Here is a 14460-nt window from a genome sequence, read left to right as displayed (position 1 = left end):
ATATTCTCCAACATCACAGTTCAAAAGCAGCAATTCTTCTGTGCTCAGCTTTCTTTATAGTCCAACTCTCCCATCCATGCATGACTACTGGAAAAACCATAGGCTTGACTAGATGGACCTTTGTGAACAAAGAAATGTCTCTGCTTTTTAATATGCTGTCTAGGTTGCTCATAACTTTCCTTCCAGGAAGTAAGTGTCTTTTAATTTCATGGCTACAGTCACCATCTGCAGTGATTTGGGGGCCCAGAAAAATAAAGTCAGCCACTGTTTCCACTGTTTCCCCATCTATTTGCCATGAAGTGATGGGACCGGATGCCATGATCTTCGTTTTCTGAATGTTGAGTTTTAAGCCAACTTTTTCACTCTCCTCTTTCACTTGCATCAAGAGGCTCTTTAGTTCTTCTTCACTTTCTGCCATGAGGGTGGTGTCATCTGCATATCTGAGATTATTGATATTTCTCCCAGCAATCTTGATTCCAGCTTGTGTTTCCTCCAGCCCCGTGTTTCTCATGATGTACTCTGCATATAAGTTAAATAAGCATGGAGACAGTATACAGCCTTGATGTACTCCTTTTCCTATTTGGAACCAACCTGTTGTTCCATGCCCAGTTCTGTTGCTTCCTGACCTGCATACAGGTTTCTCAAGAGGCAGGTCAGGTGGTCTGGTATTCCCATCTCCTTCAGAAGTTTCCAGTTTATTGTGATCCACACAGTCAAAGGCTTTGGCATAGTCAATAAAGCAGAAATAGATGTTTTTCTGAAACTCTCTTGCTTTTTCGATGATCCAGCAGATGTTGGAAATTAGCCGCGGCAGCAACGGCGCAGGAGCGGTGGAGAGGAGCTACCTCAAAGTCAGGGACGGCGGCCGAGAGGAGCTACCATGTACCTGAGTATATACATATATATAACTGAGTCACTTTGCTGTATACCTGAAACTAATGCAACATTGTAAATCACTAGACTTCAAGTAAAAAATAGAATAAAAATAAAATTTAACATATCAAATGTTCAGCATTACACAGATGTGATTAACTAAACATTAAAAAAAAGAAGGCCGGGAGGCTGTGGCAAATTAACTTAATGACAGGGAATGTGGCTATTTTCTCATGGACTTGCAATACTCTAGTAGGTCCAGGTTTAGCTCAATCCAGCACATACATTACCATTTGAATCCAGACCTCTGCTTGTGTGGGAGGAGCTTCTGCTATTCACCCAGGGCATAATAGGAATCTCAACCCATAGCGTAACTGGCTCTGCTCCAGGAGAGCTTCGAGTTTCAGTGAGGGCTCAGTGTACCTCTGGAAGCTGCCTCTCCATGGGCCAATACTTTTGGACTGAGTCTGCAAGTTGCTTACGCCAAAAACACATGGACCTGTGGGCCAGTGGATCCTAGAAATGAATTTTTGGGTGGCTGAAACTTCTACCTGCAAGTCCTCTTCTCTGAGCACTAGTGGGAGAGCTGAAACGATAGACTTCTTTAGTTTATCTAGTGTCTGTCGTTGCTCGGGTCCCACAGATAAGTGGATGTCCTGAGGGTGACTCCATACACAGGGACCAGCAAATATGGGAGGTTGGCACTGGAATTCAATGTTCCTACCAAATGTTGGATCTCCTTTACCAACATGGGAGGTTGCGGCATGAGAAGCTTTTCTTCTACCAAATGCGGACTAGTTTACCCTTCTGAGTTTCAATTACAGGCCAGACATTGAACAAACTAGGAGGTTCCCTGTAGTTATGGAGGGCAATTGCCCATCCCCTCAGTGAAGTGTTTACTCACAGTGGTGACAGTGTGTGACACAGAGTCATAGCCAGGTCCAGGGACAAGGATGACATCAGTACAATGCCAGAGCTGTGTTTTTGTGGGAGGTGACTGGTGCAGAGCAGGAATCTAGATCCAGACTGTAAATTCCCTGTGAAATCCCAGAGGTATTCATGTACCCACAGGCAACCGGGAAAAGTGTACTGTTGATCCTCAAAGGGGAAGGCAAATTCTGATCAATCATCCTATGACATATTTAACAAAGAGAACATGTTAGACCAGTCTAGGACTCTGGACCATCTACCAATATTAGTTGAGTGTCTGCCGGGGTCCAGCCCTGGTGGATTCAGGGTAGTTCGAAGGGGAGACGGAGCAGGCGAGGAAAAACTTATTTATTTAGAAATATAAACAGAGATTAGGAAAAAATAGTGTAGTAGGACAATTAGTGGAGAAAAGAGGCTGAATACCTTGGTTTATGTGGAAAACCAATAAAGTTCCAGACAAGGAACTTGCACCGTCTACATTAGGCCACCGGCGCCCACTTGAATAGCGGAGGGTGCCCGGCCTTGGGCTCCTTCTCGCGTGGGTCTTAGAAGCCAGGGCAAGTAAGTAGACTCGGAGAGGCTCCACACCCCAGATGGCAATTCAGCCTGAAAAGGAGAGGGAGGGAGAGGGAGAGAGAGAGAGAGAGAGAGAGAGAGATTTGATATGGGGGAAACCAGTCTTTCCAGTGACTGGCCCATCCTTTATTGTCCGGAAAAGCCTTTTATACTTTTGGTTGTACATAGAGATCAATGGATAATACAAAGTTATGCAGCATCAGCAGTCCTGACTCTTATCGAGACCAGGCTTTCTCTCTGCATACCTAGCTGTATACACAAGTCTTAGGTGATTTACATCTTCTGGCCAGCAGGCCAATTAATATTTTACGGCCCTTTTCTGAGAAGGGTCTGTCAACCAGAGAACTTATTTGCCTTAATAGTGTTTTTCTTCCCAAAGTCTGGTGCCACTCTCAGAAAGCACTAAATAAAGGTACATTCTTACATAGCAAGGACACAACAATTTATAACAAAGAAAGGAGTACAGTGATTTATAACAAAGAGAAAATTAACTCAAAACGTCTAGTGTTGCTAACATCAAAACTACTGTATTCCTTTTTCTATATCCCAATTACATTGATTAATATCCTACAGGTGCCTAAAAGATAAAGAATATGGAGGCCTGGTGGCAAACATTAACTCAACAATCAAACTAATTCTTAGCTCTAAACGGCTCTATATCTTTAAGATGTTTTAATCTTCGTGCCTCTCACGGTTGGGGACTGTAAACAATCACAAGTTGTAAAAGTCTCCAACTGTCAGGCAAGTTAGACAGCCATCAGAGGGATTTGAGCTGAAACATTCCTTTCATATGCAGGAGACCAGTTGGAGCTCTAAGATAACTTTTTCCAGAGAAAGGTGGTCGGGGAGAGCCCCCTGTAATGTCCGAAGAGTCTAGTGTAGCAGACAGTAAACAGACAGATTTTGGTTTTGGGGTAGATGCTCAGGCAGAGGATCCCTTGAGACTGGACTCGCCTTGCCCATCAGGTCTCTCCACATGACCCTGTCATGGGTGGGATCTCCTGTGCTGGCTCCCAGCAAGTGTCATTCATTCCAGTATGAGATTCATAATGTCAATACCTAGTAGAGGGGCTCTGATACAGGGAACAGCCTCCTTTAATTCTCTCTAGTCCATAGATAGCCTCTACGCATTAGTAGTGGCTTGAGGACAGGCCACAGCAGGAAACTAAAAAGTGGGGATCCATATCCTTTCACTAACAAGGCTAAGACAGGTCATAATCCTTCAATGCTTTACTTTTAGTCAGTACCTCTCACATGGGTAGAGGAAAGTTCAGTAATTTCCACTGGCCAGAGCCTACCAGCAGAATAGAAGCCTTAGGATTGTTTCATGGGGTTATCTGCTGACTGAGGAAATCCATTCCAATAACAGGAAAGGAGGTAATTTCAGAGAGAACAACCAGGGCAGAAGCATCTTTTAGCAAAATTAAGTCAATTTTAAAACCTCAGTAGACAATCATCCTTTCATTTAATTATCCTCCCAAGCCAGTCATCTCCTGGGGGAATCCCTTTGAAGCAACAGTCACAAACATTTTCGGCACCAGGGACTGGTTTTGGATTGACAATTTTCCCGTGCACCAGGGTCGTGGGGGATGTTTCAAGTACGTTACATTTATTGTGCCCTTTAATTCTATTATTATTACATCAGCTTAATCTCAGATCATCAGGCATTAGATCCTGGAGGTTGGGGACCCTTGTTTTAAAATATGAGTGCTTACTAGGATTAGGCAGATGTGGCCATTGTATCCACCACAGCCAGCCAGTGTTGTTAATATTTGGGAGCCCACACCACAGTTCCTGTGGTAAGAGGGCAACAGTCTGCCAAAAGAGGCCTGCTTTGAGAATACTGGGTCCTGATGTGGGGGCGGCATCATGTGTGTGTGTGTGTGTGTGTGTGCACCTATGTGTGTGAAGGAGTTTGAACCCACATTTGCATGTGTGATTGAATGTGCATGTTTGTGAACAACTTGAGGAGGAGTGTGTTCATGTATGTAAATTTATGGCTGACACGGTGTATGTGAAGCATACTGAGGTGTGTGAGTGAGTGCATAACTAGTTTAGATTAAGCATATTTGTATTTGAATGAACTTGTCCATGTGTCAGCGTATCAATGAAAGGGAGTAAATCTTTGAGCATGTTCTTTGAATGAATGTGTAATTTGTGGATGTATGTGAGCTTGTCTCTGTGTAAGAGTCAATTGAGCCTGTTCATACGTCAGTGTGTTAATGTGCTTTTGTGCGTTTCTGTGTGTTCACATTTTTGAGTGAATTTGTAAGCACGTCCATGATGGTAGCACGTTTACCTCTGAGTGAATGTGTAACCATGATGATCTGTGTGAGCTTGTTAATGTGTACATCTATTTCTGCATCAATGCATGGATGTATGTGTGAATGCTGATCATACTCATGGACACAACTGTTTTAATGGGTGTACTTGTGAGTTTGTGATCAGGTTCACTGTGTGTATATGTGAACATGTTCATGTTTGGGTGTAAATGCCTGGGTTTATACATGTGATCATATTCCTGTGTTCGAATGAATATGTAAGCATATCATGTACTTTCATGAATGTGAGTAGGTATGCTTTGTATTTGTGTTTTTGTACATTTGTGTTTGCGTGAATGTGAAAAAAGTCTGTCTTTAAATGCATGAGCATGTATATGTATACAGATACATATATACATGCATATTATTAATATACAAGCATAAGTGGATATAGGAACATGTGTGTGTTAATGAATGTGTAAACATGTTTGTGTTAGGGCATGGTGATGTGTGTGTTCTTTTCTGTGAGTGAATGTGATTATGTCTATGTGTGACTAAATGTGTGTTCACTTGTGTGGAAGTGATAATGTGAGTGTGTCTATGTACAACTGTGAGCGAATATATATCTGTGTGTGAGAGATTGTGTAAATGAATATGAATATGATCCTGTCTAAGTGTGGATGTGTTATCATGTCCAGGTCTCCGCATGAGTGATTTTGCAGTGTCTGTGAATGTGTTAATACACATGTGTGTGTTTATGAGCATGCAGGCTGTGTGAACATGTGAACTTGCTCATGTGTGTGAAATTGTTCATACATGAGTGATTCGCGTGTTAGCATGTTGTCTGTTAAGTAAATGTGAGAGTATGTCCATGTGTGAATGTGTGTGAGAGGTCGGAGGGAGTGGATGTAAGTGTGCAACTCTGTCAGTATACAAGCCCATTAGAATATGTGTACTTCTGTGGGAATTTAAGTGACAGTGTAGACTTGTTAGGGAGATAACACCTAAACCTGCTTTGCATGTCTGGGAATGTTCACGTTTAACTATGTTCATGTATGAGTGAACATCTGAGTGTGCCCGTGAGGGTTAGCATGAACATATGTAAATAAAAGTGGGAACACATTTGTGTTTTGAGCATGCTAATGTGCAATAGTGAAAGTCTGTGTGTGAATGTTTGTTGTGTAATCATCAGCTTAAAAGAAAAAAACTTAAAAAAAAAAGTCTGTCCTTTTCTCCTCCTTGAAAACACCAGACCCCTATCTCTTCCTTGATAGCCCTAGCTAAACCCCTTTCTCCTCCTCGGGGACCCCGGACTTCTTATCAACCTACCTAGGAATTGGCTCTCTCAGTATGTTGATGTGTGTGAATGATGTGGGAGTATAAATGTACACTATTGTGTCCATCAGTGTGTGAGCACGTTCTTTGGGTGACCCATTTAATATGCATGTATATGTGAGCATATTTCTTTGTACGAACGTGTGAATTTGACGTGTGAGTGATTTGAGTGTGCATAAGTGTGAGCACATATGTTTCAATGAATATGCAAATATCTCCATGTGTGAGCATATTCAGGCTTTCCAGGTGGTGCTAGTGGTAAAGAACCTGCCTGCCAGTGCAAGAGAGGTAAGAGATGCGGGTTCAAACCCTGGGTTGGGAAGGTCCCCTGGAGGAGGGCACAGCAATCCACTCCAGTATTCTTGCCTGGAGAATCCCATGGACAGAGGAGCCTGGCAGGCTACAGTCAATAGAGTCGCACAGAGTCAGACACAACTGAAGTGGCTTAGCACACATGCATGTGAGCATGTTCATGTGTGCGTGAACCTGAGTGTAAGAGTCACCTTGTGTGTGAATGTACCAGCGTGTTCATGTGTAAAAACGTGAGCATGTCCACATGTGTTAACATGTTGATGCAAAAATGTAAGACTGTGAGTAAGTATGTTCATGAGTGAATGTGTCAGCATGTATCTGAGTGAGTGAATGTGTGAGAATTCTTACGTGTGTTACAGATTTAATGGGAAAGTGTGACTGAATGTGTGAGCATGGGTTTGAGTGTGTTTCTTCACTCTGGGTTTTTTTTTTTTTTTTCAGGACTGCATGTCCACATGGTGAAATGCAAGGCACTGTGCACAAATAAGCTTTTCTTCTCTATTGGCTCAAAACTGTCTATAACCAGCTGTACAGCGAGGGCACATTATTCTCTGTAAATAACATCCCACCGCTCCTATAGAAACATGTGTGACTCTCATGAGTCAACCTGCTGGCTTCACTGCAGGCTAACTGCCCAGAAGCTGACCTGCAAAGAGAGAAATAAGGTATCCCAAGTCTAACGCTTTAGAAAGCAAAGTGCTATTGGGAATAATTGTCTGAATAACAACTGAGAAGTAAATGGGGCTCTGTGTTAGGTCAAATCCCAGACACTAGCATTTAGGGTTACCATGATCAAGCCCCAGCAAAGTGCTTACGGGAGTTGCTGTTAACACAGCCCTTTATTACAACCATTCAGACCCCCCCCACACACACACATACATGCCTTTAGAGAACGGAAGCTATGTATGTCAGTTAACAGAATCTAGCAAGGCCAGGGAGCCAGGGACCCCACCGACCCCAAGGTCATACTTCTCATTCTAGACCATTCAGTGCCACTCAGACAGCCATCCCTTTTGGTGGGATCCAGAAGACCCTAAAGGGCCAGCACAGAGCCTGGTCGAGAGACTCCCAGTGATAAGAGCAAATGGGAGCTGAAATACAGTCCACATTCTCCTCATCAAGCTGCGTGCCCTGGCTCTCAGATGCAGCCCAAAAGACGGGAGACATGTTCTACGTCATCTTCCCAGAGAGGACGCCTCATGTGCTAGAAGGGATCTGCATGAGAGCTTAGTGAATGTATCCATACATCTCCAAAAGGCAAATTAAAAGGGTTATGGACTGCATGTTGGTGTACTCCAAATACAAATATGTACAGCCTGGGGGGAGTGCCATTGCTAAGTGCACTGGTAAGGTGCAGCTGGTTTGCTGCATTTCAGCTCTTTTCAACCTAACACAAAATTCTTCATGACTTCCCTGGAGGTGCACTGGCTAAGACTGCACTCCCAACGCACAGGGCCAGGTTTGATCCCTGGTCAGGGAACTAAATCCCACATGCCACAATTAAATACTATGCCACAAGTAAAGGTCCCACATGCTGCAAATAAAGATCCCACATGCCACAACTAAGGATCCTGCACACCACAACCAAAAAGATCCTGCATGCCACAACTAAAGATCCTGCATGCCACAACCAAAAAGATCCTGCATGCCACAACTGAAGATGCCACATGCCACAACCGAAGATCCTGCGTGTTGCAACTCAAAAGTCCTTGCATGCTGTAAGCAAAAGATCCCACATGCCACAGTAAAAGTTCTGATGCCACAAATAAAAAGATCCCACATACCGCAACTTAAGATCCTGCATGCCACAACTAAAAGACCCCACATGCCACAATGGAGATCCCAAATACTAGAAAGAAAAGATCCCACATGCCACAACAAACATCCCACATGCCACAACAAAGATCCCAAATGCCACAACAGAGATCCCACATGCCACAACAAAGATCCCATGTGCCACAACAGAGATCCCACATGCCACAACAGAGATCCCACATGCCACAACAGAGATCCCACATGCCACAACAGAGATCCCACATGCCACAACAGAGATCCCACATGCCACAACAGAGATCCCACATGCTAGAAAGAAAAGGTCCTGCATGCCACAACAAAGACCCACAGGCCACAGTGAAAGTTCTGATGCCACAAATAAAAAGATCCAACATACCACAACTTAAGATCCTGCATGCCACGTCTAAAAGATCCCGCATGCCACAACAGAGATCCCACAGGCCACAACAAGGATCCCACATGCCACAACAGAGATCCCAAATGCTAGAAAGAAAAGATCACACATGCAACAACAAATATCCCACATGCCACAACAAAGATCCCACATGCCACAACAGAGATCGAACATGCCACAACAGGGATCCCACATCCCACAACAAAGATCCCACATGCCACAACAAAGATCCCACATGCCACAACAGAGATCCCAAATGCTAGAAAGAAAAGATCTCACATGCCACAACAAAGATCCCACATGCCACAACAAAGAACCTACATGCCACAACAGAGATCCCACATGCCACACCAGAGATCCCACATGCCACACCAGAGATCCCACATGCCACAACAAAGATACAACACGCCACACAAAGATCCCACATGCCACAAGAGATCCCAAATGCTAGAAAGCAAAGATCCCAATGCCACAACAAAGATTCCACATGCCACAACAAAGATCCTACATGCCACAACAGAGATCCCAAATGCTAGAAAGAAAAGATCCCACATGCCAACAAAGGTTCCACATGCCACAACAGAGATCCCACATGCCACAGCAGAGATCCCACATGCCACAACAAAGATCCCACATGCCACAACAAAGATCCTATATGCCACAACAGGGATCCTGCATGTCACAATTGAAAAGATCCCACATACCACAACTTAAGATCCTGCATGCCACAACTAGAAGATCCCACATGACACAATAGAGATCCCACATGCCACAACAAAGATCCCACACGCCACAACAAAGATCTCACATGCCACAACAGAGATCCCAAATGCCACAACAGAGATCGAACATGCCACAACAGGGATCCCACATGCCACAACAAAGATCCCACATGCCACAACAGAGATCGAACATGCCACAACAGGGATCCCACATCCCACAACAAAGATCCCACATGCCACAACAAAGATCCCACATGCCACAACAGAGATCCCAAATGCTAGAAAGAAAAGATCTCACATGCCACAACAAAGATCCCACATGCCACAGCAAAGAACCTACATGCCACAACAGAGATCCCACATGCCACACCAGAGATCCCACATGCCACAACAAAGATACAACACGCCACACAGAGATCCCACATGCCACAAGAGATCCCAAATGCTAGAAAGCAAAGATCCCAATGCCACAACAAAGATTCCACATGCCACAACAAAGATCCTACATGCCACAACAGAGATCCCAAATGCTAGAAAGAAAAGATCCCACATGCCAACAAAGGTTCCACATGCCACAACAGAGATCCCGCATGCCACAGCAGAGATCCCACATGCCACAACAGAGATCCCACACGCCACAACAAAGATCTCACATGCCACAACAGAGATCCCAAATGCTAGAAAGAAAAGATCCCACATGCCACAACAAAGATCCCACATGCCACATATAAAGATACCTCATGCTGCAAAAAACACCCTGCATGCCACAGCTAAAACAAACTCACATGCTGCAACTAAAAAGATTTCACATGCCCCAACAAAATGATCCCACATGCCACAAATGAAAAGATATCCCACATGCTGCAACAAAGATCCTACACAGAACAATTAAAAAGATCCCACATGCCACCACTAACAGTTCCCATATGCCACAAGAAAGTTACCACATGCTTCAACTTAAAGATACCACAGCGAAATGGTCCCACATCCTACAACTAAGATCCCATATGCTGTAAGAAAGATCCCAATACTACAACTGAAAGATCCAGCATGTAGGACTGAAGATGCCACATGATGCAACAAAGATTACACAACTAAAAATAGCCTCAGGTCAGTAGGCTCAGTTCAGTTCAGTCGCTCAGTCGTGCCACCTACATGCCACAAATCAAAGATCCCACATGCCACCAGCTAAAAGAGCCAACATGCTACAACAAAGATCCCAGATACCACAACCACGATCTGATAAATCAGAAATAGAAAAGATTGCACATAGCACAGTGATGACCCTGCCTGTCGCCATGAAAAGACTCCACATGCCACAACAAAGATATCAACGAAAACAACTGAAGATCCATATGCTGCAACATATTCCCACACGCTGCAACGAAGATCCCACATTCTATAACTAAAAACATCTTGCGTGCCCCAACTAAAAGATGCCGCATAATGCAACTAAAGAGCTCACATACCACACTAAAATAAGCCACATGCCAAAAGTAAGATCCTAATCCCCAAACTAAAAGATCTCGCATGCTGCAACAAACATCCCACATAACAAAACTTTTTAAAAGACACTGTATGCCACATTTAAAGATATCCCATAACACAACTAAAGATCTCACATACTACAGCAAAGATGCCATATAATAGAACCATAAAGATTCCACATACCATAACAAAGATCCTGTCTGCCACAATTAAAAAAAAAAATAATGCCTGCTGAAAACAAAGATCCCACATACCACAACAAAGATCCTACATACCACCACAGAAAGATCTCACATGCTGCAACAAAATCCCATAGGCGGCAATGAAGAACAAGCATGACCTAACTAAAAGGATCCTGCATGCCACAGCTAAAAGATCTCACATGCCACAAAAAAGGATCCTTCATGCCAGAACAAAGATCCCAAATATGAAGACTAAAAGATCCTGCATGCCACAACTAAAAGAGCCCACATGCAGCAACTGTAAAGATTCCTCATGCCACAACAAAAAGACTCTGAATGCTGCAACTAAAGGTCCTGCATGTCAAACTGAAGATTTCACATGCTGAAACAGGTATTCCATGTGCCACAACAAATATCACAAAAATCACAACGAAAAAGATTTCACATGGCACAATGAAGATCCTGCCTGCCACAATTAAAAAGACCCTGCACACCACAACAAAGATCCCCCCTACCATAACTACATATCCACATACTGCAACAAAAATCCCTCATGCTACAACTAAAGATCCCACATGTGGCAACGAAATCCTACATGCTAAAAAGATCCTGCATTCTGCATCTAAAAATACCTCACATGCTCCAACTAAAAGATGCCACGTGCTGCAACAAAATGATCCCACATGCCACAACTAAAATATCCTGCATACTACAACAAAATGACCCGCATGTCACAACAAAGGGCCCCGCTACCACAACTAAAGATCCACATACTGCAACAAGATCCTACATGATGCAATTAAAGACCCCGCATGCCATACTGCAACGAAATCTCACCTGCTGCAGATAAGACACCACAGGCTGCAACTAAAAATATCTCACATCCTCCAACTAAAAGGTGCCATGTGCCACAACTAAGAAATCCCACATACTATAACTAAATGACCTCACATATCACAACTAAGATCCCACGTGATACAACCAAATGACCCTGCATACCGCAAGAAAGATCTCACAGCTGCAACTAATAGATCTCAATAACCACAGCTAAAAGATCCCATGTTGAGATCCTTTAATGGACCAGAACCTGGTGGTCTGGAGTCGACTGATAAGAAAGTAAAGCAGAGAGAAAGACGCTGATATTCCCTGGTTTACGCAGAAAGCCAATAAAGCCCCTTCACGGGGCTTGCTCTGTTCACAAAGGCCTCAGGCGCCCTCTCAATGTGGTGAAGGCACAGGGTGCCTTCTCCAGAGGGTCTTAGAAGCCCGGGCAGGAAAGTGAACTCAGAGAGCCTCTGCGCTCCAGGGGATCAGCCTGAAAAACAGAGAGAGGGAGAGAGGGAGAGAGAGAGAGAGAGAAAGAGAAAGAATGACACAGCGACCAAAGCTCTGATGGAGCAAAGGTGTTTTAATCAACATGGTGTGGACATATACACTGTCTTACAAAGTAGTTATTCTCAGCAAAGATAAAGATTAAATTTCCAGACTTACAAAACATAAGCAATCCATATTAAAGAGAGAGAGAGTTGTAAATAATCACTTTAACCGTATAGTTCACAAAAAGGAAGAGGGTACTTATCACCATATAGAAACACTAATGAAGGAAATGCCAATGAAAGACTTCAGAGGCCTTGACAAAGATCCAAAATGCTACCAATAAAGATCCTAAAGGCCACAACAAAATCCCACATGCTGCAAAGAAGATCCTGCATTTAGCAACTAAAAATACCTCACACGATCCAACTAAAAGAGTCCACATGCCACAAGAAAGACCCCACATGCCACAACTAAAAGGATCCAATAACCACAGCTGAAGATCCTCCATGCCACAAATAAAAGGATTCTGCATGCTGTAACAAAGATCCTGCATGCCACAATTAAAAAGGTCCCACATAACGTAACTAAATAGTTCTCACATGCTGTGACTAAAAATACCTTGCATGCCCCCAACTAAAAGATCCCACATGCCACAAATAAAAAGACATCCTGCATGCCACAATTTAAAAGATCCCACACGCCACATCTAATGATCCCACATGCTGCAACAAGCATTCTACATGCCACAACAAAGATCACACACACCACAACTAAAAAGATCCTGCACGCCACAACTAAAAGATCCAATGTGCTGCAACTAAAAGATCCCACATTCTGCAACAAAGATCCCACATACCACACAAAAAAAGACCCCACATGGAACAACAAATATCCTGCCTGCCACAAACAAAAAGAGCCTGAATGCCGCAATGAAGACCCCACGTGCTACAGCTAAAGATCCCACATGCCTCAACAATATTCCACATGCTGCAACAAAGATCCTGCATTCTGCAACTATAAATATCTCACATGCTCCGACTAAAGGATGCTGCAAGCCACAACTAGAAGATCCCACATGCTGTGACAAAGATCCCACATACCAAAACTAAAAGATCCTGGATGCTGTCACTTAAGATCCCCCATGCCACAATTAAATTCCTGCTTGCTGTAACTAAAAGGATCCCACATGCCGCCACCAAACAGCCTACATGCCACAACTAAAAGATTCTGTATGTAGCAACTAAAGATGCCCCATGCCACAACTAAACATCTTGCTTACTGCAACTAAAAGATCCCACATGTCACAACTCAAAGTTCCTACGTGACACAACAAAGATCCCACATATCGCAACAAAGATCCCCGTAACACAAGTAAAAGATCTCACAAGCTGCAACTAAAAATATTCCTCATTCTGCAACTAAAAGATCCTACATGCAACAACTAAAAGATCACATATGCTGTAACTAAAGATTTACATGCAACTACAAAGATCCCACACACTACAACTAAAAGATCCCCCATGCCACAACTAAAGATCCTGCATGCCACAACAAAATCCCACATACCAAAGCAAAAAGATCCCATAGGCCACAACTAAACAACCCAAAAACTAAAAACAAATATCCCACATGCCCTAACTTCAGAGATGCTGCATGTAAGCAATGAAGATCCCATGTGCCACAACTAAGACCCAACATAAGCTAATAAGTTAAACACATATTTTTAAAAATTTATTTACTTAAATTGGAGGCTAATCACTTTACAATATGGTATTTGTTCTGCCACACATCAACATGAATCTGCCACGGGCGTACACGGGTTCCCCATCCTGAACCCCCCTCCCACCTCACTCCCCATACCATCCCTCCAGGTCATCCCAGTGCACCAGCCCCAATGATCCTGTATTAAACCTGGAGTGGCGATTCGTTTCTTATATGATATTATGCATGTTTCCATGACATTCCCCCAAATCATCCCACCCTCTCCCTCTCCCACAGAGTCCAAAAGACTGTTCTATACATCTGTGTCTCTTTTGCTGTCTCGCATACAGGCTTATCGTTACCATCTTTCTAAATTCCATACATATGCGTTAGTATACTCTATTGGTATCTCTTCCTGGCTCACTTCACTCTGTATAATAGGTCCAGTTTCACCCACATCATTAGAACTGATTCAAATGTATTCTTTTAAAATTACAATTTAAAAGTCATTAAAAATACCCTCAACTGTCTACAAATGAACTTATCTATGAATCAGAAACGGACTAGCAGACATA

This window comes from Ovis aries, chromosome X (assembly GCF_016772045.2).
Source record: "Ovis aries strain OAR_USU_Benz2616 breed Rambouillet chromosome X, ARS-UI_Ramb_v3.0, whole genome shotgun sequence".
Lineage (NCBI taxonomy): Eukaryota > Metazoa > Chordata > Mammalia > Artiodactyla > Bovidae > Ovis > Ovis aries.
Note: the sequence above shows the minus strand (reverse complement) of the source record.